Source organism: Callithrix jacchus, chromosome 3, assembly GCF_049354715.1.
Source record: "Callithrix jacchus isolate 240 chromosome 3, calJac240_pri, whole genome shotgun sequence".
Lineage (NCBI taxonomy): Eukaryota > Metazoa > Chordata > Mammalia > Primates > Cebidae > Callithrix > Callithrix jacchus.
Genome location: NC_133504.1, coordinates 86,950,107 through 86,977,814, shown reverse-complemented (window position 1 = coordinate 86,977,814; position 27,708 = coordinate 86,950,107). Strand labels below are relative to the sequence as shown.

Here is a 27,708-nt window from a genome sequence, read left to right as displayed (position 1 = left end):
GCAAAAATTTAAAACACTGACAATATTCATTGCTGGTGAGAGTGTAAACAGGAAATCTCATTGACAGTGGGAATGCAAAGTGGTACAGCCACTTTGGAAAGATATTTTGTCAGTTTCCTACAAAACTAAACGTATTCTTACCACATAATCCAGTAATCTTACTCCTCCATATTTACCCAAAGGAGTTGAGAACCTATGTCTCCACAAAAATCTGCACATGGATATTTATGGCAGTTTTATTACCCAAACTTGAAAGCAACCACAAAGTTCTTTAGTAGATGAATGTGTAAACTGTGATACATCCAGACAATGAAATATTATTGAGCACTAAAAGAAAAAAAAAAAAAGAGCTATCCAGGCATGAAAAGGCAGAGAGGAAATTTAAATGCATGTTACTGGCCAGGCTCACACCTGTAATCCTAGCACTTTGGGAAGCCAAGATAGGAGGATCACTTAAGCACAGTTGATGGAGACCGGTCTGGACAACATAGACTACATCTCTATTTTAAAAAAGAAAAAACCATATAAATACATGTTACTAAATGAAAGAAGAATCTGAAAAGGCTACGTAATACTTGATTTCAGCTATGTGACATTCTGGTGAAGGTAAATTGTGGTGAAAGTCAGCTGGGCGAGGTGGCACATGCCTGTAATCCCAGGACTTTAGGAGGCCAAGGCAGGCAGATCACTTGAGGTCCGGAGTTCAAGTTCAGCCTGGCCAACATGGTGAAACTCCATCTCTGCTAAAAATACAAAAATTAGCCAGGCGTGGTGGCACATGCCTGTAATTGCTGCTACTTGGGAGGCTGAGACATGAGAATCATTTGAGCTTGGGAGGCGGAGGTTGCAGTGAGCCAAGATCAAGGATAGAGCCTCTACACTTCAGCCTGAGTGATGGAGTGAGACTCTGCCTAAAAAAACAAAACAAAACAAAACAAAACAAAACAAAACAAAACAAAACAAAAAAACCCCAAAAAACAGAAAACAAAACTGTGGTGAAAGTGAAAAGATCAATGGCTGTCAGGGGTTGGGAGAAGAAAGTAATGAATAATAGGCAGAGCACAGAAGATTTTTAGGGCAGTGAAACTATTCTGTATGACATTATAACAATGGATACACGTCATTCTGTCTTTGTCAAAACTCACAGGATGTGTAACACCAAGAGTGAACCCTAATGTAAACTCTGAACTTGGGTGGTTAAAATAACAAGCATGCTGGATATATATGTATGTAATCTATTTGTCTATCTAGCTTTCATCTCTCTAGATGTATATTGAAAGAGCCATATCTATTGTCACTCTCCTCAATGAGTTTCTCTTTAGAGACAGAATGAGGGAAAGAAATAAGATCTATCTTGCTTTGCCAAGAAAATGTTGCAAATTTCTTTACACCTGCCCCATTCAGCCACCTGTGGGTCTCATTGGAACTATTTGTGTACCTCCAATTCTCCACAGAGCCCTGCAATGGAGGCCTTTGGCCCCACTGTACACTGTCCTTGGCACTCACAAAGGTACCCTGGGTTATTCACAAGTCTGGCTGGCTTTTTTTTTAATCAGGGGTGGGAGTGGGGAGGGGATGGAGTTTTGCTGTGTTGCCCAGGCTGGGGTGCAATGATGTGGTCTTGGCTCACTGCAACCTCTACCTCCCAGGTTCAAGCAATTTTCCTGCCTCAGCTTCCAGAGGAGTTGGGATTACAGGTATGCACCACCACGCCCAGCTAATTATTGTATTTTTAGTAGAGACGATGTTTCACCATGTTGGTAGGCTGGTCTCAAATTCCCAACCTCAGGTAATCTGCCTGCGTAGGCCTTCTAAAGTGCTGGGATTACAGGCGTGAGCCAACACATCTTGACCAGTTTGGTTGATTTTTAGCATTGGTGTAGGGTCCTGGAGGGGACTGCACTCAGGGAACACTCACTGACTGGCACTAGGGGAAGAGCCAACCTCATCTGCTTACTCTGTACATATTAAGTATATCCAGGCAATTCAAAGATAGTAGACAGGGATAAAAGAGAATGTCCTCAGGAGTGAACAAAAATCAGGCACTTTAATACTAACTTAAAAAAAAATTTAAAAACATTTGTGACAATCTTTTTTTTTTTGGAGATGGAGTCTCACTCTGTCACCCAGGCTGGAGTGCAGTGGCCCAGTCCTGGCTCACTGCAACCTCCATCTCCCAAGTTCAAGCAATTCTCCTGCCTCAGCCTTCTGAGTAGCTGGGATTACAGGTGCCTGCCACCATGCCCAGCTAATTTTTGTGTTTTAATAGAGACAGGGTTTCACCATGTCGGCCAGGCTGGTCTCAAACTCCTGACCTCAGGTGATCCATCTGCCTTGGCCTCTCAAAGTGCTGGGATTACAGGCATGAGCCACCGTGCCGGGTCTGCAACAATAATTAATTACACATAAGATTTTACATTAATGTTAAATAGTTAAAATATTATTAAAAGCTTATTTTATATTATTTCATTGATTAATGTTAAATGTTAATTAATTAGTGTTAAATAATATAAGATAAACTTTAACATTAATGTTAAAATCTTTGAAAATACACGGGTTAAGAAATATCAGAAACCCATTTTAGCTCTTGCAAAAATTTTCAGAAGTTCTTATGCAGGTGCTATTCAGGAAAAGTTTTCTGAATAGTCATATTTCAATTTTTTTTTTTTAATAGATGGAGTCTTGCTATGTTGCCCAGACTGGTCTCAAACTCCTGGGCTCAAGCGATCAACCCACCTTGGCCTCCCAAAGTGCTGGGATTACAGACTTGAGCCACTGCTCCCAGCCCCTAACAGTCATATTTCAAAAATTCAGTTTTTCTTTCCTTAGATGCTCTTGGTAAGTGTTGGCTGTCCTCAGTTTGCACTTCTTCCTAAAGTTGTTTTAGTTTTTGAGGAAGGTTTTCTTTCCTGTCAGTAAATGTTTATTTTTTCAGGCTAATTAGTGATTAGAAGAGTACGTCTGAGATAGTATAGATAAAAAGAAAGTGGTATATTTAAATTTGGAGAGGCTTTTGAAATAGATACAATAGAAACAGTCACCCCCAGGCACTGTGGTAATGGATCTTGCCCAAAAGTCTCACAGAGGTGGCTCACTCAGGCAAGAATTGCTTAAGTTCACAAGGGTTTATGTAATGGGCACAGATGTCATGTTGATGTTGCCAGTACGCCAAGGGGAAGCATCAGTGCTCTGGTGGTCACCACAAAACTGGGTGGCAAAACTGGAGGATTCTGCCTGCATTAGTGTTATTGTTATTATTCTAACAATTTTGAGTTCTTACTGATTTCTTTTTTGTTTTAATTTTTAATGTAATTATATTTCTTTACTCATTAAATTTCATAATAACTTTATTTAATATGTGCTGCTTATATTTTCTTTGTACACTTGAGGTTATGCCAGTTGAACCCCTGGCTTCCTTGACTATAAAGCCCAACCAATTACTGATCATACTGCACTTTAATCCAGCAGTCCCCAACCTCCGGGCAGAGGACTGGTACCAGTCTATGGCCTGTTAGGTACCGGGCCACACAGCGGGTTGAACAGAAGATAGGCAAGCATTAACCCTGAGTTGCATGCTCCTTATGAGAATCTAACTAATGCCTGATGACCTGAGATAGTATGATTTCATCCCAAAACCAACCCCTCACCCTGGGTCTGTGGAAAAATTGTCTTCCATGAAACTGGTCCCTGGTGCCAAAATGTTTCAGACTACTGCTTTAATCCACCAACCTGGTTATATTAAATATATGGTGTATTAGTCAGGGTTCTGCAGAGAAACAAACCAACAAGATCTATATTTATCTATATCTATGTCAATATCAATATTCTATACAAGGAGATCTATATCTATACCTATATCTATAGATATAGATACATACAGCTATTCTATACAAGGAGAATATGTGTATATTAGATATGTATATCTATATATATATATATCTCTCCTTGTATAGAATATAGAGGTTTTACATAGGAATAGGGGATTATGGAGGCTGACCAGTCCCGTGATCTACAGCCAGGAAGCTGGAGACCCAGGATAGGAAAGGGTGTAGTTCCAGTCTGAAATCCAGCAGGCTCGAGACCCAAGAAGAGCTGAGTTTCAGTTTGAGTCTGAAGGCAAAAAAAAAAAAAAAAAAAAAAAAAAAATCAGTTTCAGGCCAAAGCAGTCAGGCAGCAGGAGTTCCTTCTTAGCCCTTTTGTTGAGTTCGTCTTCAATTGAGTGTATGAGACCCACCCACATGAGTAAGGGCCATCTGCTTCTCTCAGTTTCCTGATTTGAATGTGAATCTCAACCAGAAACACCCGCATGGACACTCTGAGAAAAATGTTTGGCCTAATATCTGGGAACTCTGACCCAGTCAAGATGACACGCAAATTAACCATCACATATGGCTACATAAAAATCCTGGAAAAATTTCCACTGATTGACAGTTACCACACCACAAAGAGAACAGATTGTAAATGTTTTGATCAGCTATAAGTGTGGTCAGAATGACCCTGTGACATTTGGAATGTCATACGGGTGAGGCCCTCAGGTTGGGCCATGATGAAGGGTAATCCTCACAGCACAGAAGAGGGTAGGAGAGGGAGGCATGGCTCCTGTTGTACCTTTTTAGGTAGAGGGCAGTGGTAGTGGTGCCAGCCTAACTCTGTCCGGTTGCTTACACATGTGGCTGTACCTGAGGTGTACCTGTGTCACAAGAGGCCCTTAGGCTCTGAGGAAGCCAAAAGCAGAGCTCTGGGGATAGGAGGGGAACTAGGGGTCACATGTCCCTCTGCAATATTCCATCTGCATGCCCTCAGGCCTGGGGGAAAGTTTTGTAACTTTACAAAATTAGATAGAATGTGAGAACACAAAACCTGACAGCAGATGCAATATGCAATTGTGGAATTTAAGTTATCATTTCATTTTTTCCACAACATTATAAAAATCTTGGATTTTTCAAGAGGGAAACTGTATTAATTTGCCAGGGGTCACCATAACAAAATGTAAACTGGGTGGCTTAAATGACAGAAATTCGTTGTCTTACAGTTGTGGAGGCTAGAAGTCTGAGATCAAGGTGTGTGCAAGATTGGTTTCTTCTGGGAGCTGTGAGGGAGCAACCTGTTCCATCCCTCTCTGCCGGCGTCTTGTGCTTGCTGGCGTCTCTCACATTCCTCAGCCTCTGCAGCGTCACCCTGATCTCTGCCTTCATCTGCCCGTGGTTTTTCCATGTCTATGTCTGTGTCCAGGTTTCTTTATATAAGGATACCAGTTGTTTTGGGTCAGGGGCCCACTCTGCTCCAGTATAACCTCATCTTAACAATTCCATCTACAATGACCATATTTTCAAATAAGGTCACATCCTGAGGAACGAGGAGTCAGGACTTCAGCATATGAAATTTGGAGAGGCACAATTCAACCCCAACAGAAGCTAAAAACAAGCAAAGCCATCTTTTATAGAGAATTATCTCTATGTTAGAAGCTTGCCTTCTCTCCTCTCTCTCCAGTCATCTTTGTTATGTTCCACTTATGGAGGAGCACACTTCTGGCAGTGATCCCTGCAGATATGTGGTGTGGTTGATACCATTAAATATTTATGTAGGCTGGGCATGATGGGTAGGTCAGGTGCCGTGGCTCATACCTGTAATACCAGCACTTTGGGAGGCGGAGGTGGGCAGATCACTTGAGGTCAGGAGTTTGAGACCAGCCTGGATAACATGGTGGAACCCCATCTCTACTAAAAATACAAAAATTGGCTTGGCCTTGTGGTGCGCACCTGGAATCCCAGCTACCTGGGAGGCTGAGGCAGGAGAATCGCTTGAACCTGAGAGGTGGAGGTTGCAGTAAGTAAGCTTAGATCACGCCACTGCACTCCAGCGTGGGAGACAGAGTGAGCCTCTGTCTCAAAAAATGTATATATATCTATATTTCTATCTACATATATAGATACCTCTATATCTCTATCTATGTATCTGTATCTATATTTATATATGTAGATGCCTGCCTCAGCCTCCCAAAGTGCTGGGATTACAGGTGTGAACCACTGCTCCCAGCTGTAACTTCTTTAGGACACAAACATATTCTATAGTTTTTACTATTTCTCATGCACCTACACTACTTACTAGCTGCTCAATAAAACTGAGATGCAAAATCTAGATATAGATATAGATATTACTTAAAAATTTCTTGGCAGGGTGTGGTGGCTCACATTTGCCACCCCAGCACTTTAGGAGGCCAAGAGTTTGAGACCAGCCTGGAGAACATTTTTAATGAAAAAAAAATTAGCCTACTTGGGAGGCCGAGGTGGGAGAATAGCTTGAGCCCAGGAGTTCTAGGCTGCAGTGAGCTATGATTGCACCACTGCACTCCAGTCTGAGTGATAGAAAAACACCCTGTTTCTAAAAAAATATAAAAATTATCCAAGTTCACCTGGTTCAAAATATTAGACACTTTCATTACCTGTGCTCCATCTATGTGCACGCGTTCCAAAGTCATTTTATTTTCTTAGTGTGAGGCTTGATCCTATTGTCTTCCTTGCATTAACAGGGCTTCTAACCTCATTCCTGTCCCTGTCACCCAATGTGTAGATGAATGTAGTTTTCTCCTCTCCATACTCTATTGTAAGATTTTGCTCTTCTAATATCATTCACTGGTCATAGAACGTCAGTGGATCCTTGCATCAATTGTACAAATAAAGCTCCTGGAATTCAAGGATGGCTGATAATGTATTCTTATCCTATTTATGCAATCCTCTGACCTCCTATAATGGGACTGCTGAGTTCTGCTGAAGAAATAAATGGATTGGCACTATTACAAACTCATTATTTCCATCTAACCTTATGAACTTTCCCTACCACCTGTAAATATATGTCTTTCTCCATTCTACTCCTCAATAACTATTTTAAATCTTCCCCAAGCATTAACCTAACATATATACTCTCTGGAGCCTATGTAGTTGTTCTGAAAAGTGGAGAAATTGGGTGTGATTTTTCTCATGTCTCTTCCCATGTGCTTACAAACTTACTGACACTCACTCATCTACAGCATCTAGTGTGAGATCTACATCCTCATCTTCCACAACTTTTTGAGACGAGGTCATGCTCTGTCATTCATGCTGGAATGAGGTGGTGTGATATTGGCTCACTGCAACCTCCACCTCCTGAGTTCAAGCAATTCTCATGCCTCAGCCTCCCAAGTAGCTGGGATTACGGGTGCACACTACCAAACCAAGCTAATTTTTGTATTTTTAGTAGAGATGGGGCTTCACCATATTGGCCAGGCTGGTCTCAAACTCCTGACTTCAGGTAATTCACACAACTCAGCTTCCCAAAGTGCTGAGATTGTAGGCAGGAGCCACTGTGCCTGGACCGTTCACAACTTGTTCTGTGATACTTACCCTTGTTTGTTGACCCTACTCCCTTGGCCTCTGAGGACTTTACTCTATAGGTCACTTCCACTTTTCTCCCAATATCATCCCTCTCTCTTTTACACTGTTTTTTTCTGATTTCAGCATTAAAAATAAATAAGCATTCACATCGTAAAGCATGAAAAGCTTTAGGTATGACTAGAAGAATTTAAGATACTTTGTAAACTTGGTGGAAGTAGTTAGGTTTAGAAGTAATGTGTAAATGTCCATGTTGGCGGCTGTAATCAGAATTGTTTTAGCGTTAAATGTAAAGGAAAGTTTTAGAATGCAGGACTGTGGTAAGTACTTTATTCATTACTCATCCTATCACTGTGTTTAAGAGATGAATTCGGGGTGCCTTAGAACGATAAGCATTTCTAGATATAAACTCCATATTATCAAGAGATCTACACAAGCCAGCAAACATCTGCAGCTCTTCAGCATGGAAGATGGTGGTTGTAGGTGCAATGGCTTACTCACAAGTATCTCTCCCAGGGAATTCTCTTTTGGTCTTGAACAGTTTCCTCCTCTAAGGCCTACTAAGGGGTCTAGAGGGCAAGGACCATGTACCTGTTAGCAGGTTTTGTTTTTTTTGTAAAAATACAAGGCACAGATCTTTTCTCAGAGGGAGAGATAACTGAACAAAGCCCCCACCAAGGTCTTCTTATCCTCCACTAGCCCAGTTCTTTAAGCTCAACACTTCTTTTTTTATTTTATTTATTTATTTATTTATTTATTTATTTATTTATTTATTTATTTTTGAGACAGAGTTTTGCTCTTGTTGCCTAGGCTGGAGTGCAAAGGGGTGATCTGGGCTCATTGCAACCTCTGCCTCCTGGATTCAAGCAGTTCTCCTGCCTCAGCCTCCTGAGTAGCTGGGATTACCCGCATGCACCACCATGCCTGGCTAATTTTGTATTTTTAGTAGAAATGGAGTTTCTCCATGTTGGTCAGGCTGGTCTCAAACTCCAGACCTCAGATGATCTGCCTGCCTCAGCCTCCCAAAGTGCTGGGATTACAGGTGTGAACCACTGCTCCCAGCTGTAACTTCTTTAGGACACAAACATATTCTATAGTTTTTACTATTTCTCATGCACCTACACTACTTACTGCTCAATAAAACTGAGATGCAAAATGCATGAATACAGGCAAGGCCGATGAGTTACAGCCATTCACACACCTCAAGAAGGGACTGTAGAGTGTATTGCTGAAAAGTAAGCACTTGTTTTTAGCTAGTATTTTAATATAATGGCCTGAAAAATTATGTAATTGGTTGATACCTATGAGAATTCAGAAAAAGTATGCATAATCCATTTTGAGGTTAGGATAATACTTTGAATAAGCCCTATGAACAGAAATAGTTTGGCAAACTTGAAGAGCAAGTCAACACAATTAAGATTTGTTAAGCATGTATTTGGACTCAGTAAGGAAAAAGTAGCCATTTCTAAATAGGCAGGTAGGAAAACTCCACTCTGATGAGGAGAAAATCTTTTTCATTTCATACTGTCTTTGGAATCTGGTGATATTTTATATTTATCACATAGTCAACTTGGATTATTTACATTTCAGGTGCTCAGTGGCTGTTTGTGCCAAATAGCTACATTTTAGACAACATAGATGAAAAGGCACCTTAGTATTGTTTGTTGAGGGAAGGTTATGAAAACACTTATCAACATGGCTGTGCGTGCCTATAGTCCCAGCTGCGCAGGAGGCTGAAGTGGGAGAATCGTTTGAGCATGAGAGTTTGAGGCTGCAGTGAGCTATGACCATGTCACTGCATTCCAGCCTGGGAAACAGAGTGACACCCTGTCTTAAAAAAGGAAAACACTTAACCCACTCCTATGCCCACTGCTTAAAGGTTTTCTCATGGGGATTAATACCTTGCAATTTCAGTTTTGTAGACATATCAGCGGCCTGCAGCTTCCCACAGGCATCTCTTTATGTGACCCCAGGGAAGAGCCAAAGTAGGCGAGGCAAGGTGCTGTCAGATTACGGTTGCTTAAATTCTGGATATCACAGCAAAAACTAGAGTAGAACTGGGCAGAGAAGAAATAAGATAGGTTACAAGATATAACTAGCAAATCAGGAGAAAGTTAATACTGAAAAATAAAGAGATACCTTTTTTTTATACTATCAAATTGACTAAGAATAAAAAGCCCATTTAGGAGAAACTGAACAAGAGTTCTGGAAATGAATGCAAAGGAGTCCAGAAACACTCGGTAGATAAGATCAACAGGGTGAGGCTACAGGAAGTAAGGGAAAGGCAGGAGTTCCACCTGCCTACAGCCTGAGTCACTGAAAGCATTCTTTTGCCATTAGCTTTGTTACAGAGAATACAGGAAAGAGAGCTAGTTTCTCAGAAGCAAGAACAGATTGGGAATGTTGAGTTAAAAATTTGTATTTGGGCTTTTTCGCAATGGGTTTGCCGCCAGAACATAGGTATTGTGAAAACTACCTCTAAAAGCCAAAATGGGAAAGGAAAAGGCTCATATCAACATTGTCGTCATTGGATACATAGATTCGGGCAAGTCCACCACTGCTGGCCATCTAATCTACAAATGCGGTGGCATCGACAAAAGAACCATTGAAAAATTTGAAAAGGAGGCTGCTGAGATAGAAAAGGGCTCCTTCAAGTATGCCTGGGTCTTGGATAAACTGAAAGCCAAGTGTGAACGTGGTATCACTATTGATATCTCCTTGTGGAAATTCGAGACCAGCAAGTACTACGTGACTATCATTGATGCCCCAGGACACAGAGACTTCATCAAAAACCTGATTATGGGGTCATCTCAGGCTGACTGTGCTGTCCTGATTGTTGCTGCTGGTGTTGGTGAATTCGAAGCTGGTATCTCCAAGAATGGGCAAACCCGAGATCATGCCCTTCTGGCTTACACACTAGGTGTGAAACAACTAATTGTTGGTGTTAACAAAGTGGACTTCACTGAGCCACCCTACAGTCAGAAGAGATATGAGGAAATCGTTAAGGAAGTCAGCACTTACATTAAGAAAATTGGCTACAACCCCGACACAGTAGCATTTGTGCCAATTTGTGGTTGGAATGGTGACAACATGCTGGAGCCAAGTGATAACATGCTGTGGTTCAAGGGTTGGAAAGTCACCCGTAAGGATGGCAATGCCAGTAAAACTGCACTGCTTGAGGCTCTGGATTGCATCTTACCACCAACTTGTCCAACTGGCAAGCTCTTGTGCCTGCCTCTCCAGGATGTCTATAAAATTGGTGGTATTGGTAGTGTTCCTGTTGGCCGAGTGGAGACTGGTATTCTCAAACCTGGTATGGTGGTCACCTTTGCTCCAGTCAATGTTACAACTGAAGTGAAATCTGTTGAAATGCACCATGAAGCTTTGAGTGAAGCTCTTCCTCGGGACAACGTGGGCTTCAATGTCAAGAATGTGTCTGTCAAGGATGTTCGTCGTGGCAACGTTGCTGGTGACAGCAAGAATGACCCACCAATGGAAGCAGCTGGCTTCACTGCTCAGGTGATTATCCTGAACCATCCAGGCCAAATCAGTGCTGGCTACGCCCCTGTACTGGATTGCCACACGGCTCATATTGCATGCAAGTTTGCTGAGCTCAAGGAAAAGATTGATCGCCGTTCTGGTAAAAAGTTGGAAGATGGCCCTAAATTCTTGAAGTCTGATGATGCTCCCATCATTGTTATGGTTCCTGGCAAGCCCATGTGTGTTGAGAGCTTCTCAGACTATCCACCTCTCGGTCGCTTTGCTGTTCGTGTTATGAGACAGACAGTTGCCGTGGGTGTCATCAAAGCAGTGGACAAGAAGGCTGCTGGAGCTGGCAAGGTCACCAAGTCTGCCCAGAAAGCTCAGAAGGCTAAATGAATATTATCCCTAGTACCTGCCACCTCAGTCTTAATCAGTGCTGGAGGAAGAATGGTCTCAGAACTGTTTGTTTCAATTGGCCATTTAAGTTTAGTAGTAAAAGATTGGTTAATGATAACAATGCATCGTAAAACCTTCAGAAGCAAAGGAGAATGTTTTGTGGACCACTTTGGTTTTCTTGTTTGCATGTGGCAGTTTTAAGTTATTAGTTTTTAAAATCAGTAATTTTTAATGAAAACAACTTGACCAAAAATTTGTCACAGAATTTTGAGACCCATTAAAAAAGTTTAATGAGAAAAAAATTTGCATTTGGGTGCTCACTTCAGCAGTGCATATACTAAACTTGGAAGGATACAGAGAAAATTAGCATGGCCCCTGCACAAGGATGACACACAAATTGGTGGAGAAAAGAAAAGTTGTATTTGGAACTTGTTAGTGAGACACAAGTTGTGAGTCACTGCAAATACACAGCAGCTGAAACTTTCTCCAGAAGGACAGTGAGGTTTTTAAAAGGACATAGGGGAACTTCATCAAATGCCAATTTTGAAGGATTGTCTGAAGGTTGGGGCCAGTGGTAGGAGGAAAATGAGGACATTAGAGTGTCATAGATTAGGGAGATGCTTTCAAAAGGGTGAGTTTAACTCAGCTCAATGCTGCAGAAGGGCGGAGTGGTAAGAATGCCATGAAGAGGTCATTCAACTTATTTAATAGAAAATTATTTGAGACTTTTGAGGGAGAAATATCTACAAAGTAAAATGAGCAAAAATTATATTACATGGGGTTGGAATAAATAATACCTGCTCATATTGAAGGAATCACAAAACTACCTTTATGTTAATGAAGGGAAAGAAAAATAACAGTCTGTGGTAGGAAGTAAATCTGATGAGATGGACATTGAAATCTGGAATTGTGAATATGTTTTTCTTAGAAATTTAGTAAACATTTTAATTAATTCTTCTTAATTTTAACAATTTTCTAAAATTAAAAAATTAAATTTGATTTAAATTTTAAATTAAAATTTTTTGAATTAAAATTAATTTTAATAATTTTAGAATTAAAATGTTATATAATTAAAAAAAAATTAGCCAGGTGCAGTGACTCATGCCTGTAATCTAGCCCTTAGGAAGACCAAGGTGAGAGGATCACTTGAGCCCAGGAGTTCGAGAGCAGCCTGGGCAATATAGTGAGAATCATATCTCTACAAAAAAAAAAAAAGTTTACCAAGCAAATGGAGAGCAAAAAGAAGCAGGAGTTGCAATTCTCTTCTCTGATAAAATAGACTTTAAACCAACAAAGATCAAAAGAGACAAAGAAGGACATTACATAATGGTGAAAGGATCAATGCAACAAGAAAAGTTAATGATCCTAAATATATACACACCCAATACAGGAGCACCCAGATACATAAAGCAAGTTCTTAATGACTTACAGAGACTTAGACTCCCACCCTATAATACTGGGAGACTTTAACACCCCATTGTCAATATTAGACAAATCATCGAGACAGAAAATTAACAAGGATATCCAGGACTTCAACTCAGACCTGGACCAAGCAAACCAAAGAGACATTTAAAGAACTCTCCATGCCAAATCCACAGAATATACACTCTTCTCAGCACCATATCACACCTACTCTAAAATTGACCACATAATTGGAAGTAAATCACTCCTCAGCAAATGCAAAAGAACGGAAACCAGAACAAACAGTCTCTCAGAACACAGTGCAATCAAATTAGAACTCAGAATTCAGAAACTAACTCAGAACCGCACAGCTTCATGGAAATGAACAACTGGCTCTTGAATGTTGACTGGATAAACAATGAAATGGAGGCAGAAATAAAGATGTTCTTCAAAACCAATGAGAACGAAGACACAACATACCAGAATCTCTGGGACACATTTAAAGCAGTATCTAGAGGAAAATATATATCAATAAGTGCCCACATGAGAAGAGTGGAGAGATCTAAAATCGACACCCTATCATCAAAATTGAAACAGCTAGAGGACCAAGATTAAAAAAAACTCAAAAGCTAGCAGAAGACAAGAAATAACTAAGATCAGAGAAGAACTGAAGGAGACAGAGACACAAAAAATTGTTCAAAAAATCAGTAAATCCAAGAGCTGGTTTTTTGAAAAAATCAACAAAATAGACAGACCACTAGCCAGATTAATAAAAAAGGAAAGAGAGAATAATCAAATAGATGCAATAAAAAACGATAAAGGGGAAATCATCACAGATTCCACAGAATTTCAAACCATCATCAGAGAATACTACAAACAACTCTATGCACATAAACTAGTAAACCTGGAAGAAATGGATAAATTCCTGGACACTTGCATCCTCCCAAGCCTAAACTAGGAAGAAGTTGAAACTCTGAATAGACCAATAACAAGGTCTGAAGTTGAGGCAGGAATTAAGAGCCTACCACCCAAAAAAAGCCCAGGTCCAGCTGGGTTCACAGCCGAATTCTACCAGACATACAAAGAGGAGCTGGTACCATTTCTTCTGAAACTATTCCAAACAATCCAAAAAGAGGGAATCCTTCCCAAATCATTTTATGAGACCAATGTCATCCTGATACCAAAACCCAGCAAAGACTCAGCAAGAAAAGAAAACTTCAGGCCAATATCCATGATGAACATAGATGCGAAAATCTTCAATAAAATACTGGTAAACTGATTGCAACAACACATCAAAAAGCTTATCCGCCATTATCAAGTAGTCTTCATCCCAGGGATGCAAGGCTGATTCAAAATACACAAGTCTATAAACGTAATTCACCACATAAAGAGAACAAAAGACAAAACCACATTATTATCTCGATTGATGCAGAGAAGGCCTTTGACAAAATTCAAGAGCTCTTTATGCTAAAAACACTCAATAAACTAGGTATTGATGAAACGTATCTCAAAATAATAAGAGCTATTTTGGACAAACCAATAGGCAATATCATACTAAATGGGCAAAACTGGAAGCATTCCCTTTGAAATCTGGCACTAGATAAGGCTGCCCTCTTTCACCACTCCTATTCAATCTAGTACTGGAAGTTCTAGCCAGCGCAATTGGGCAAGAAAAAGAAATAAAGGGTATTCAAATAGGAAAGGAGGAAGACAAATTGTCTCGTTTTGCAGATGACATGATTGTATATCTAGAAGACCCCATCACCTCAGTGCAAAATCTCCTGAAACTGATAAGCATCTTCAGCAAAATCTTAGGATACAAAATTAATGTGCAAAAATCACAAGCATTCCTATACATCAATAACAGACTTAAAGAGAGCCACATCAAGAATGAACTGCCATTCACAATTGCTACAAAGAGAATAAAATACCTAGGAATACAACTCACAAGGAACGTAAGGGACCTCTTCAAGGAGAACTACAAACCACTGCTCAACAAAATAAGAGAGGACACGAATAGATGGAGAAACATTCCATGTTCATGGTTAGGAAGAATCAATATTGTGAAACTAGCCATACTGGCCAAAGTAATTTATAGATTCAATGCTATCCCCATCAAGCTACCAATGACCTTCTTCACAGAACTGGAAAAAACCACCTTAAACTTCATATGGAACCAAAAGAGAGCCTGCATAGCCAAATCAGTTCTAAGCAAAAAGAACAAGAGGGAAGCATCACACTATTGGACTTCAAATGATACTACAAGGCTACAGTAATCAAAACAGCATGGTACTGGTACCAAAACAGAGATATAGACCAATGGAACAGAACAACACATCTACAATTATCTGATCTTTGACAAATCTGACAAAAACAAGCAATGCGGAAAGGAGTCCCTGTTTAATAAGTGGTGTTGGTAAAACCAGGTAGCCATGGGCAGAAAGCAGAAATTGGACCCCTTCCTGACACCTTACACTAAAATTAACTCCAGCTCGATTAAAGACTTAAACATAAGACCTAACACCATAAAAACCCTAGAAAAAAATCTAGGCAAAATCATTCAGGACATAGGCGTAGGCAAGGACTTTATGACCAAAACACCAAAAGCATTGGCGACAAAAGCCAGAATAGACAAATGGAACCTAATCAAACTCCTCAGCTTCTGCACAGCAAAGGAAACAGTCATTGGGGTGAATCAGCAACCAACAGAATGGGGGAAAATATTTGCAGTTTACCCATGTGACAAAGGGCTGATATCCAGAATCTACAAAGAACTAAAACAGATTTATGAGAAAAAAACAAACAAGCCCATTCAAAAGTGGGCAAAAAATATGAAGAGACACTTTACAAAAGAAGACATACATGATGCCAACAAATGTGAAAAATTGCTCATCATCACTGGTCATTAAAGAAATGCAAACCAAAACTACCTTGAAATACCATCTCACACCAGTTATAATGGTGGTCATTAAAACATCTGGAGACAACAGATGCTGGAGAGGATGTGGAGGAATAGGAACACTTTTACACTGTTGGTGGGAGTGTAAATTAGTTCAACCATTGTGAAAGACAGTGTGGTGATTCCTCAAGGACCTAGAAATAGAAATTCCATCTGACCCAGCAATCCTATCACTGGGTATATATCCAAAGGATTATAAATAGTTCTACTGTAAGGACACATGCACACGAATGTTCATTGCAGCACTGTTTACAATAGCAAAGACCTGGAACCAACCCAAATGCCCATCACCGATAGACTGGACAGGGAAAAATGTGACACATATACACCATGGAATATTATGCAGCCATCAAAAATGATGAGTTCGTGTCCTTTGTAGAAACATGGATGAACCTGGAAACCATCATTCTCAGCAAACTGACACAGGAACAGAAAATAAAACACCACATGTTCTCAGTCATAGGTGGGTGTTGAACAATGAGAACACATGGACACAGGGAGGGGAGCATCACACATTGGGGTCTGTTGGGGGATATAGGGGAGGGACAGCAGTTGGTGGGGAGATGGGGAGAGATAGCATGGGGAGAAATGCCAGATATAGGTGATAGGAGGAAGGCAGCAAATCACACTGCCATGTGTGTACCTATGCAACAATCTTGCATGCTCTTCACATGTACCCCCAAACCTAAAATGCAATAAAAAAAGTTAACCAGATGTAGTGGTAGGCACCTGTAGTCCCAGCTACTTGAGAGGCTGAGGTGTGAGGATTGCTTGAACCTGGGAGGTTGAGGTTGCAGTGAGCCAAGACTGTGCTATTGTAATCCAGCCAGGGCAACAAGTGCAAAACTGTGTCTCAAAATGAACAACAACAAGAAGAACAACAACACACATGAAGCTACATCAAACTGAAAAGCTTCTACACAGCAAAGAAAATAACCAACAAAATGATAAATGAAAAGACAATGTGCAGAATGGGAGAAAATATTTGCAAATCATTTATCTGGTTAATATCTAAAATATATAAGCAATTTCACCCACTGCCTCAAAGAGGAAAAAAAAGAGAAAAGAAAAAAAAAAAAGAAATTTATACAACTCAATAGTAACAAAACAAAACAAAAACTGATTAAAAGATAGACAAAGGACCTAAAAGATATTTTTCCAAGGAAAATATACTAATGGAGAACATATGAAAATGTGCTCAACTTCACTAATCATCAGGAAAATGCAAATCAAAACCACGAAGAGATATAACTTCACACACGTTTAGGACAGCTGTTATCAAAAAGGTGAGAGGCAACAAGTGTTGGTGGGTGTGTGGAGGAAAGAAAACCCTTGTACACTGTTGATGGGAATGTAAATGGGTATAGCCATTAGGCAAAAAAGTATGGAGAGTCTTAAAAAATTAAAAATAGAGGCAAGGTATGGTGGCTTATTCCTCTGATCTCAGCACTTTGGAAAGCTGAGGCATGAGAATCACTTGAGCCCAGGAGCTTGAGGCTGCAGTGAGCTATGATGGTGCCACTACTCCAACCTGGCTGAAAGAATGAGGCGTTATCCCTAAAAATTAGTTGTTTTCAATGCTTTTCAGGCACATAAAAAGCATAGCTTTACAAGTTTTTTTACTTAGTAACTATAAAGTTATATTTATCAAGGTAGGAGCCTAAAACATCAGAGTGTCATAGATTGGGGAGATACTTTCAAAGGAATGAGTTTAACTCAGCTGAATGCTGCAGTTATCGCTAAAAAACAAACAAAAAGGAAATAAAATCAGTATCTTGAAGTGATATCTACACCCCCCTTGTTCATTTTAGTATAATTCACAATAGCCAAGATATGGAAACAATCTAAATGTTCATTGATAGATAAATGGATAAGGGAAATCACACACACACATACACACACACACACACACGGTGAAATATTAGGCTTAAAAGAGAAGATCCTGCCATTTTTGACAACATAGATGAACTTGGAGCACATTATGTTAAGTGAAATAAGCCAGACAGACAAATATTGTATGATTTCATTTATATGTAGACTCTAAAAAAAGTCAATCTCATTGAGGAAAAGAGTAGAACAGTGACCACTAGTTGCTGTGGGGTGGGGGAAATAGGAGATGTTGGTCAAAGGTCACAAACTTTCATTTATAACATGAACAAATTTTGGAGATCTAATGTAGAGTATAGTGACTTATAGCTAATAATACTGTGTTATTTACTTAAAATTTGCCAGGAGTGTAGGCCTTAAGTGTTCTTGTCTCTCTCACACACACGCAATGTACATATATATGGTTATGGATGTGTTAATTAATTTGATTTTGGTAATTACGACACAAAGTATATGTATATCAAATCAACAGGTTGAACATGTTGAATATAAACCATTTTTATTTGTCAATATGCCTCAATAAAGGTGAAAAAAAATATAACATGAGTCAAATGTGAGCCACATAGTAATTCTAAATGTTTTAATAGTCACATGAAAGAAGTAAAAAAAGTAAAATTAATTTAATAACATGTTTTATTTACTAGTATATTAAAATCATTGCCATTTAAATATGTATTCAATATAAAATTAATAATGAGATACTTTACTTTTTAAAAAATATTAAGTCTTGGAACAGCAGGTATATATTTTACACTTACAAGACATCTCCGTTTGAACAGGCCACACATTTCAAGTGCTCAGTGTGTACCATATAGGACAGTGTATCTTTAGGTCACTGTGGTCAATAGAAAAACAAAATATGTGAAAATCTTTATTATAACAACTGAATTTATGATTTTCCTGAATTAAAGGCAAAGAAATAAAATTTTATGAAATAAACATACTACAAAATGATTTATATGGTAGATGTATCTTTGTTATTCATCCACACATCAACAGAACACTCATATATACACACATGTGTGAATATATTAGTTGTTTTCAATGCTTTTCAGGCACATAAAAAGCATAGCTTTACAAGTTTTTTTACTTAGTAACTATAAAGTTATATTTATCAAGGTAGGAGCCTAAAACATCAGAGTGTCATAGATTGGGGAGATACTTTCAAAGGAATGAGTTTAACTCAGCTGAATGCTGCAGAAAGCATTATAAAACAAAATAAACTGGTCGCTTGAAAAATAAATAAATAAATAAGTGAATTTATAAATTTATTTTGAAAGTAACCAGTTTATTTTGTTTTATTAAGAGCATTAATTAGGTGTTTTGCTTTGTTTTAGAGTAGGGATTTTGCTCTGTCATCCTGGTTGGTGCAGTGGAATGAATATAGCTTACTGTAACCTTGAACTTCTGGGCTCAAGGGATCCTCCTACCTTAGCTTCTGGAGTAGGGAGGACTAGAGGTGCATGCTACCCCACCTGGTTAACATTTTATTGAAGAGGTTGCTATGCCAGGCACAGTGGCTTATGCCTGTAATCTCAGCACTTGGGAGGCTGAGATGGGAGGATTCTTTGAGGCCAGGAGTTAAAGACCAACCTGGTCAACAGAGGAGACCCCATCTCTGAGAAAAAAAGAATTTGCTACCTTGATTTCCAACATTTAAATATTTGGGCATATGATATGTGGGCATTCATCTATAACCTTGCCACAGGTCCTGCAAAGGTTGGACACGGTCCTGGCTTGGAACTCAGCTCTCAAATGTGGGCATGACTCATTCCCTCACTTCTTTGAGAATGAGCTCAAATTTCCTTTTGTCAGTGAGAACTGAAACTGTACACACCCACGTAGCTTACTGTATATATTTACAGGGCTTTGTTATTCTAGGTTTCATCAACATAGCTTTACTATTCTAGGAAACTCTTGCTGAAGAAGAAAAAAATTGTGAATAACATTATAATTCATTTCAGCAATGTCCTGAAAGCCCATCAACTTTTCATGAAAAGCATCAATTTGTTCCTCCGGTCATGGGAGCCATATCAAAACGACAGAAATTCCAAGACTGCTTGAACGCAAGTCTCTTTTTGAAAACCTTGCCTTCACATCTTCACTTTCCTATGACCACAAATCTTAAATTACTAAGTCATAATTGTTACAGAGTCTTAATTAAGCACGAACATTGGATAAGATCTGCCTTAAACTGACTCAGAGTCCCAATAAATATCCCGACTTTGTCCTCCCGCTTCTGAGATGCTTTAAGACTCTGTGGGATAGTACTCTCTTACCAAGATCAGCATAAGTTCAGCTTTGTCTTTTCGACAGGTTGTCTTAGTGACATTTTGGGGAGTCAGCATTCAAGATCAGTAAGTCTTTTGCTGAACGTTTTGTTTTAGAGGAAAGTTTTGCTCTGTCACCCAGGCTAGATTGCAATGGCACAATCTTGGCTCACTGTAACCTCCCAGGTTCAAGGGTTCAGGTGATTCTCCCGCTTTAGCCTCCTGAGTAGCTGGAATTACAGGCACCTGCTACCATGCTCAGCTAATTTTTGCATTTTTAGTAGATATGGGGTTTCATCATGTTGGCCAGGCTGGTCTTGAACTCCTGACCTCAGGTTATCCACCTGCCTCAGCCTCTCAAAGTGCTGGGATTTACAGGTGTAAGCCACCATGCCCAGCCTGCTCTTGAACTCCTGACTTCAAGTGATCCATCTGCCTTGGCCTCCCAAAGTGCTGGGATTACAGGTGTGAGCCACCGCACCAAGTCTACTCAAATTGTTTTAAATAAGAGGATGTTAATCCAATTTTCTGTTCAGGTGATTGTTCAAAAGCTAAAGCATTGTATCAGAGCTTATTTCAGTAAGGGTAGCCAGGGATGTGAAGGATATTCTAATCATAAATCTTTCTGATGATCTGGCTTGATCTCAGAGAAGTGAAATTAATAACACATCAGGGTATAAAGAGTATATCCTTTCTACATGAACATTATTTCTCATAAAGGAATTTTTGCAGAAAGTTAGCAACTTCTCTGGAATTAAAGGAACATCACTCTGTTACCCAGGCTGGAGTACAGTGGCGAGATCATAGTTCACTGCAGCCTTGACCTCCCAGGCTTAAGCGATTCTCCTGCTTCAGCCTCCTGAGTAGCTGGGACTACAGTGTACCACCATACTCAGATAATTTTTAAGTTTTAAATTTTTTGTAGAGAGAGTCCAGCTATGTTGCCCAGGCTGGTCTGGAACTCCTGGGCTCAAACAATTGTCCACAGGCTGCAGCTTCAATTCATACAGAATTGTCCTCAAAGAAGGTTATAGTCTGGGCTACATTTTGGGCTTATTTCCTTCTTCTTTATGGGGGAATGTTCAATCTGTAATTTTCTGAGTTACTCATGAAAGTCTGTCAGGCTTTTTTAAAGTCTTGAATTTAAGATGAAGACTTGTTGAAATTGGTCTAGGACATCTGCTTTGATAAGGAGTCTTGACAGCCAATCAAAAGACAGCAGGTTTTCAGCTTCTCTTTTTAGAACCAAGACTATCTTGAACTTACCCTCTATGAGTAAGATTTTCCTGTTCATTATTTAACATGGAAAGACAAAAGAGATGGAAAAGGGTGAACTGAAGCTCACAAGGGCATGCTTGAAGAATCAAGGGTGTACAAGCAAACTTCAGTGTAGGAAAAAAAGAATTATGGGTGAATGCTTCCTTTAACATTTTACTAAATGGGGTTTGGAAGGCAAAAGAAAGCTGAGGAAAAGACCTGAATCAATTGAATGGATGTTGAGTAGGTGTTACTCAGGGTCCAATAAGGAAAAGAGAAACCATAACAATTATTTTAACAAAGGAAGTTTAACATAGGGAATTGTGTCAGGTGCAGTGACTCACCCCTATAATCCCAGCACTTTGAGAGGCTGAGGCAGGAGGATCACTTGAGGTCAGGATTCGAAACCAGCCTGGTCAACATGGTGAAACCCCATCTCTACTACAAATACAAAAATATTAGCTGGGTTTGGTGGCGGGTGCCTGTAATTCCAGCTACTTGGGAGACTGAGGCAGGAGAATTGCTTGAACCTGGGAGGCAGAGGCTGCAATGAGCCAAGCTCATGCCACTGCACTCCTCCAGCCTAGGTGACAGAGTGAAACTCCATCTCCAAAAAAAGAAAGGTAGGGGGAATATTGGAGGGAAATCAGATTACACAGAGAGTAACTGCAGGAAGTAGCTTACATCTTATAGTACTGGGAGAACCAAGAGTAAAGACTGGGGTTCTCAAAAGCTTACAGGCTTGGAGGAGAGGTACTGTCAGAGCTGCTCGGCGTGTGCTGCTGTCTCTTGGCTTGTGATGGATATCATTATGAGCCTAGTTCTAATAGGTGGAAAAAAGCTAGAATCTGGAATCATTTGCTTCTGCAACCAACTGTGCTTCTGGGGTAAGGATGCATTTCTGGGGAGACCAGAGAATAATAGAAAGCAAATAGAAAATCATGAATTCCTTTTCCCTCTTCCTGCTTTCTTGTCTCCCTCTAGTTTCTTCTACCAGCAAAACCTAACAGGAAAACAGATGGTAAAGGAGAAAAGTGTTTGCGGAATCCTAGTCCCAGCATCACAGAGCTAGAAGAGAAGGTTTGAAGCTGAGAGACAATGGCTTAGTAGCTAACACAGAGATGCCACATGTAGATAAAAAAAGGAGAAGAAAAATCTAAAGACTGAGTTATGAGAGAAAAACTGGAAGTCACAGAAATTAAAACTCAGTTTTAATTTCATGATGTGACAAGCTCCGTGCCAATTTTTTCTATTAAGATAATATATTCAGTGTTTTGAGAATTCCAGGCATTTGAAAATCTTTTCAACAAGAAGAATATAAAAAAAGGACACAGAGCCATTTGAAAAATTAGTTTTTGACTATAAAAATGTTAACTATGTGAAGTAATAAATATGCTGATTGGCTATATCTAGTCATTCCACAATGTATATATACTTCAAAACATTATGTTGTACATGATATGTATAATTTTATCTGTCAATTAAAAAATAAGGTATTTATTAAATTAATACATGGAGACATACAATGTTCATAGATTGAAATATCCAGAATAATAAAGACAGTTTTTGCTGTCTGGTTGGGTGCAGTGTCCCTGGGATGGCCCTGCAGTCTATATAGCTGGTGCCCTGGTGATTGTGGCACAGCTGCTGTGCAGCTGCCTGAGGGGAGGTTGTACCTTCCCAGAGCCAGATCCCCACAAGTGAGTGTAAGTTCAGCAGGCAGGGAGGGTCTAGTGGAGAAGCCATGGAGAATAAAGGCCTGGAAATCTCCCAGACAGATCTGAAGTTACAGACCCACCCCCCGCACCAAGGGCAAGACATGTAAGTATTGCAGCTTGGACACCAACACCAAGTCATGAGTCTTGCTATGGAATAAAATCTACTGTTGCATCTGCCTGGCCCAGATCACCTATTCTAAACACCTCCAACCTGTCCTACCACCTGGAAAAAATGGCCTCCAGGAGTTTTACAGTCACCCAGCAGATGTGGGAAGTCTTTACTCCCACCTCCTCCAAACCCAAGCCCAAGTCGTCCCAGCAACTGGCGCAGGACCTGCTGGCCACTAAGGCTGACCACAGTGATGGGAGCAAGCAAGCAGTAGCAGGAGCTAATGGCCACTGTCCTTGGACTCATCTGCAAGGGACAAGGACATCCAGAGAGGACGAGCCCACTTCCAGGTGCTGCTGAAGATGGCTGACCCCAGGTACCAGCTCCTGAGCTGGAAGTACATCTCTACCAAGGCCATCCCTGAGACGCATGGAGGGTCAGAGGGGTAATTCTGAAGAAGCTGGCCAATGCCTTGTGGTGTGGCATCTCCACAAACAAGTGGAGGAGCGAGAACCAGAACTAAGCCTTGGTGACATTGGCTGTCCACTTCCTGGGTGTCAGCTCCCCAATTTGCCTGTATGTGGGTTCCAGGTACCTGAAGGCCTTTGAGGTGCCCGAAAAGAACACAGCAGAAACCATCATGCCAGTGCTCTTCATCAAATGGGGCATCAGCTCCAAGGAGTGCAGGGCCACCACCAGCTATGGCAAGGACATCATGAAGGTGTGCTCCTTGGTCAACATTGCCATTCAAATGCCTTACCTGTGCAGACCTTCTATGCTGGCATCCAGCAGGCTTTATAGCTCCCTAAGCTGGACAGCTCCCTAAGCTGGAGAGCCTGCTCTCTTGGTGCAGCCCACCGTGGACATGCTCTCATGAAGAAGCAGAAACAGCAAAACACGGGCACTGCATGCTGGTGAGCAATCATCTCCCGGTGGGGAAGCATGCTTGCCACTCAGGGAGCAGCCGTGTGTCATCCCTGGTGTGACTGAAGATAGCAACAATCATGACTTGATGTTGGAGGCCACCAAGTGGTCCACCATCCAGGGGGCTGGTGAAATTCCTGCAGCTCTGCAAGCAAGTGGCCAAGATCCTGTCTGCCTTGAACTGTCCCATCATCAGCATCGTGAAGCTCCTGTTTCATATGCTGCTAAACACCATGTTCAACAAGGAGACCAACTCCAAGGAGATCCCCAGGGCCAAGAAGGTGATTGCTAAGGAGCTCTCCAAGACCTGCCAGGATACAGCTGAGGTGGGCATGTTTCCAAATGTTGCCATCTTTCTGGACCCATGCTACAAGAGGCTGCCCTTTCTATTTGCCTTTGAGAGGCAGCAGTTGGGGAACTGGGTGGTCAAACAAGCCAAAGGCCTCCTCGACAAAGTCAAAGATGGCAGCTACCGGCCAGCCAATGCAAGATCTACCGTTTGCCAGAAAAAGCTCATGGGGACCTCGTTGCCTCAGCCCTCCTGCATAATCAACAGCATGCTGGCTGAGATCCGCTGCCAGATGGGTGGACTGGAGGCCCAGGAGTAATGGCATGGCCGATGGTGGAGGAGGAGCTGAGGACCTTCAAGTCCCAGAAGGTGCTAGGCCACCCACATTGTGCTGAAGCGTCTCTTTGCCTCCGCGGCCAAATGGTCAACACCAAGAGGGACTGGCTGGCCCCCAATGTGCAGGTCTTTCTGTACCTGAACTACCTTAACTGGGTGGAGGTGGAGCCTGAGGCCCAGGACAAGGAGCTGTGGGGCTTGGATAGAGAGCAGGTGTTCCCTTGGGAAACGACGTCAGCCATGGCTTCTTTGGCCTCTGGGACAGTGGCTTCCTGTAGGGAGGAAGGCTTGTCTTACGAGTCATAGCCTTGTGGTAGTCTGTTGGGTGTTGCTGTAAATACTATAAATATAGCTTGGTTTTGAACCTCAAAGACCGACTGTGGTCTTTGAAACCTTAAAGAAAAGGCAGAAAACAGAAAGAGATGCAAGAAGAAAGAGACAAAGGCTTTGGATTGATGGGTCTTCTTCTCCCCTGGTCCCTCAAGCAGCTCATGCCTGGGAATTGCCAAGGGGAAACTCTCTAAGGGCAGCAGAACCAAGAGGAGGTTTTGCATCACAGATACTTAGGGCATGGCACGGGCACATCATTTGCGATTTCTGATTCAAGTTCTTCCTGGGAGGGTTTAGAATAAATCCAAGAAAATTCTGGGTGGCATAGAACAAGCCTCTTGCAATCATCATCTTAGGGACTTTGGAGATCTGTAGATGAATGAATTAATGTTTACATTTTAACTGCAGCAGAGACTGTGTTTCTGGGAGACTTGGAAGAGATCCTTTAGCCCAAATGTCCTTCCTGCAAAAGAGAAACCAGTTTTATGTTTAGCTAAAAGTGAATAATGAGCAAAAAATGCAGGTGCTTTTAAAACACAGGGGGAGAAAAGGTCTTGAATGTGTTGTATTTCTGGCATGTTGCAGGCAATTAGTCTTTTTATCTCAAAATTTACTTTGTAGACTCAGTTTGTAAAATACAGGTCAAGCCGGGCACAGTGGCTCACGCCTGTAATTCTACCACTTTGGGAGGCCGAGGTGGGCAGATCACCTGAGGTCAGGAGTTTGAGACCAGCCTGGCTAACATGGCAAAATCCTGTTTCTACCAAAAAACACAAAAATTAGCTTGTCATGGTGGCAGATGCCTGTAGTCCCAGCTACTCGGGAGGCTGAGGCAGGAGAGTCTCTTGAACCTGGGAGGCAGAGGTTGTAGTAAGTCGAGATTGCCCCATTGCACTCCAGCCTGGGTGACAAGAGTGAAACTCTATCTCAAAAAAAAAAAAAAGACAGGTCTCTTGTAATTTTTCTTGTGTGTTGGTGCCTGAATGGTCCAGTGTCCCAAGCATCACATTTTTTAGGGGGTTGGGGTGAGAATAAGACCCCTTCTTTCAAGTGACATTTTTAAACCTGCACAAAGTCAGCTTTTAGGCATCAATAGGGGTGTTTTAGATTTGATTGCTAGAAAGAATTCTTGAATTCTATCTTTTCAACTCAATACTATAGGAGTGATTAATTTTTTAAAATTACCACTGATAGTTTTACTATGGGGAGGGTCATTATGGGTTACTTCTAATGATTCAGGGAAATAGACAATTTCCAACATTTAGAAATACTTCTAATTTGGAGAAAAAAATACTTCCATTGAGTGACAGCTCACTCCACACTCCACCATTCAGCACATCTCTTCAGTTTCCACAAGGGAGGGTTCTGTGCAACCGTGAATACAAGCCAGGTTGGAGAAGTCAGTACGTAGGGAAGAATGCAGTTTAGAAATAACCCATTTCAGGTATTGTCAATATTCTGCTGGAACCCCAAGATTTGATTGGATCATGAAGTTTAAGCAGGAAACACCTGCATTTAATGGCTGGTGACTTCCATGGCTGCAAGCAGTGTAGAATTTCATGTCCCCAGTGGCTGTGTGTTTGTAGAAAATTGTGTGGAAGAAAGTCACTGAACTTGTGCTTTCTTTGTAAGGAAAGTGACTTCTCCACAAACTTCCAACCATCAGCTCTGAGTGTTCTCAGTAGAAGGGTGGCCAGAAGGGACATAATGGGGCATGCTTTGGGATTTGTTTCCCTTCTGCTCAGAGGCTCAAAATGCAGGGCAGCATATGCCTCCATGGGCTCCGTTTTGTAGCATTGCAAATGTTCCTTTCATGTTTCTTAAAATCGTTTGCTTTTTGTAACTCATCATAAAAATGTGTATTGCTCCAACGAGCTGCCTCTGTCTGTCTCATTTTTATGTTTAAGCCATTGTTGCCCTCCTTATTGGTTGTCTTTTCTTTATTTAATGTTTTAAAATATGATTTATTTGATAAACTAGAGAAATAAATTAGCTCCTAATTTAAAAAAGCAAATATAATAATCCCCCAAAATAAAATTAGTTTTTGAACTTCTGAAATAGAAATTCTGGAGAGGTAAGATGTTATCCTATCAGTGTTCTGTTGTTTTCTGTTTGCTTGCAGCATAATTTCTTTTCCTTAAGTCACAATTTTTTAAGCCTGAGAACCATGAATATCTGAAACTATGTCTGCAGACTCCAGTATGAGAAGTCTATTTTAAGTCATACTATAAACTTATCAATGAATCAGAGGAGAGATTACCCTGATGACCTAGCAAGAATCCATGAGATTTTTTTGTAGTGTCACAAATAAGTTATTGATTTCTTGCTATCTTTGTTGTTGGCATGGAGGAATGGAAGAGAAGAATAAAAATTGTTTCTCCTGTTGTGTTTCTGGAAGTCAAGCCAGCTCTCTGTGCTCTGTATGTATCACATCCACTGAGATCTACCTAGATTGTTTTGAAGAGAGAGAGAAAGGAAGCATTTGTTTGGCCAGAGTAAGAGAGGGATGTGGGTTTACCTTGGGAAGAGAGTTGTGGGCTCATCTTGGGAAGAGAAATGGAGTTATGGAAACTAGAAAGGCCAAGGGATGGTAGGTTTTGTGGAGACCAGTGCACTGGTCCCATGGTGTTGGCTGTGTGGATGCCCAGGAACCTGGCATTCTCATCTGGACCATGTAGACACAGACATCAGCAGTGACCATATGGACTGCTCAGCAGATCTTCCTCAATTTTCCCAAGTTGTAGAAATATGAGGAACCTTGTACAATATTAAGAGAAGGGTAAGGACCCCAAAAGTGATCCACATTGAATTTTCTTCCAACAGGTGCTATTAACAACTAGAGAAATCTGTTCTATGACAACAAATTCACACTTTACAAATGGTACACCCTTGCTGAAGGGCACAGAGCAGTGTTTTAATCTAACTGTAGAAAATTTTTCTTTTAATGACTTTAAATTCATAAATCTATCCATAATTATTTTG

General features: G+C 40.7%; 1 non-coding gene and 1 pseudogene across 2 annotated transcripts; both read left to right on the top strand.

The window, feature by feature from the left end:
- Window positions 1-9,849: 9,849 nt before the first annotated feature.
- On the top strand, window positions 9,850-11,538 carry LOC100385903 (elongation factor 1-alpha 1 pseudogene; annotated as a pseudogene). Its single transcript, XR_013533420.1, has one exon. The product of XR_013533420.1 is annotated as an elongation factor 1-alpha 1 pseudogene (transcript).
- A 21-nt stretch (window positions 11,539-11,559) lies between these two features.
- On the top strand, window positions 11,560-11,666 carry LOC118152509 (U6 spliceosomal RNA). The gene has a single exon (XR_004741269.1). It is a non-coding gene; the product is annotated as a U6 spliceosomal RNA (small nuclear RNA).
- Window positions 11,667-27,708: the final 16,042 nt, after the last annotated feature.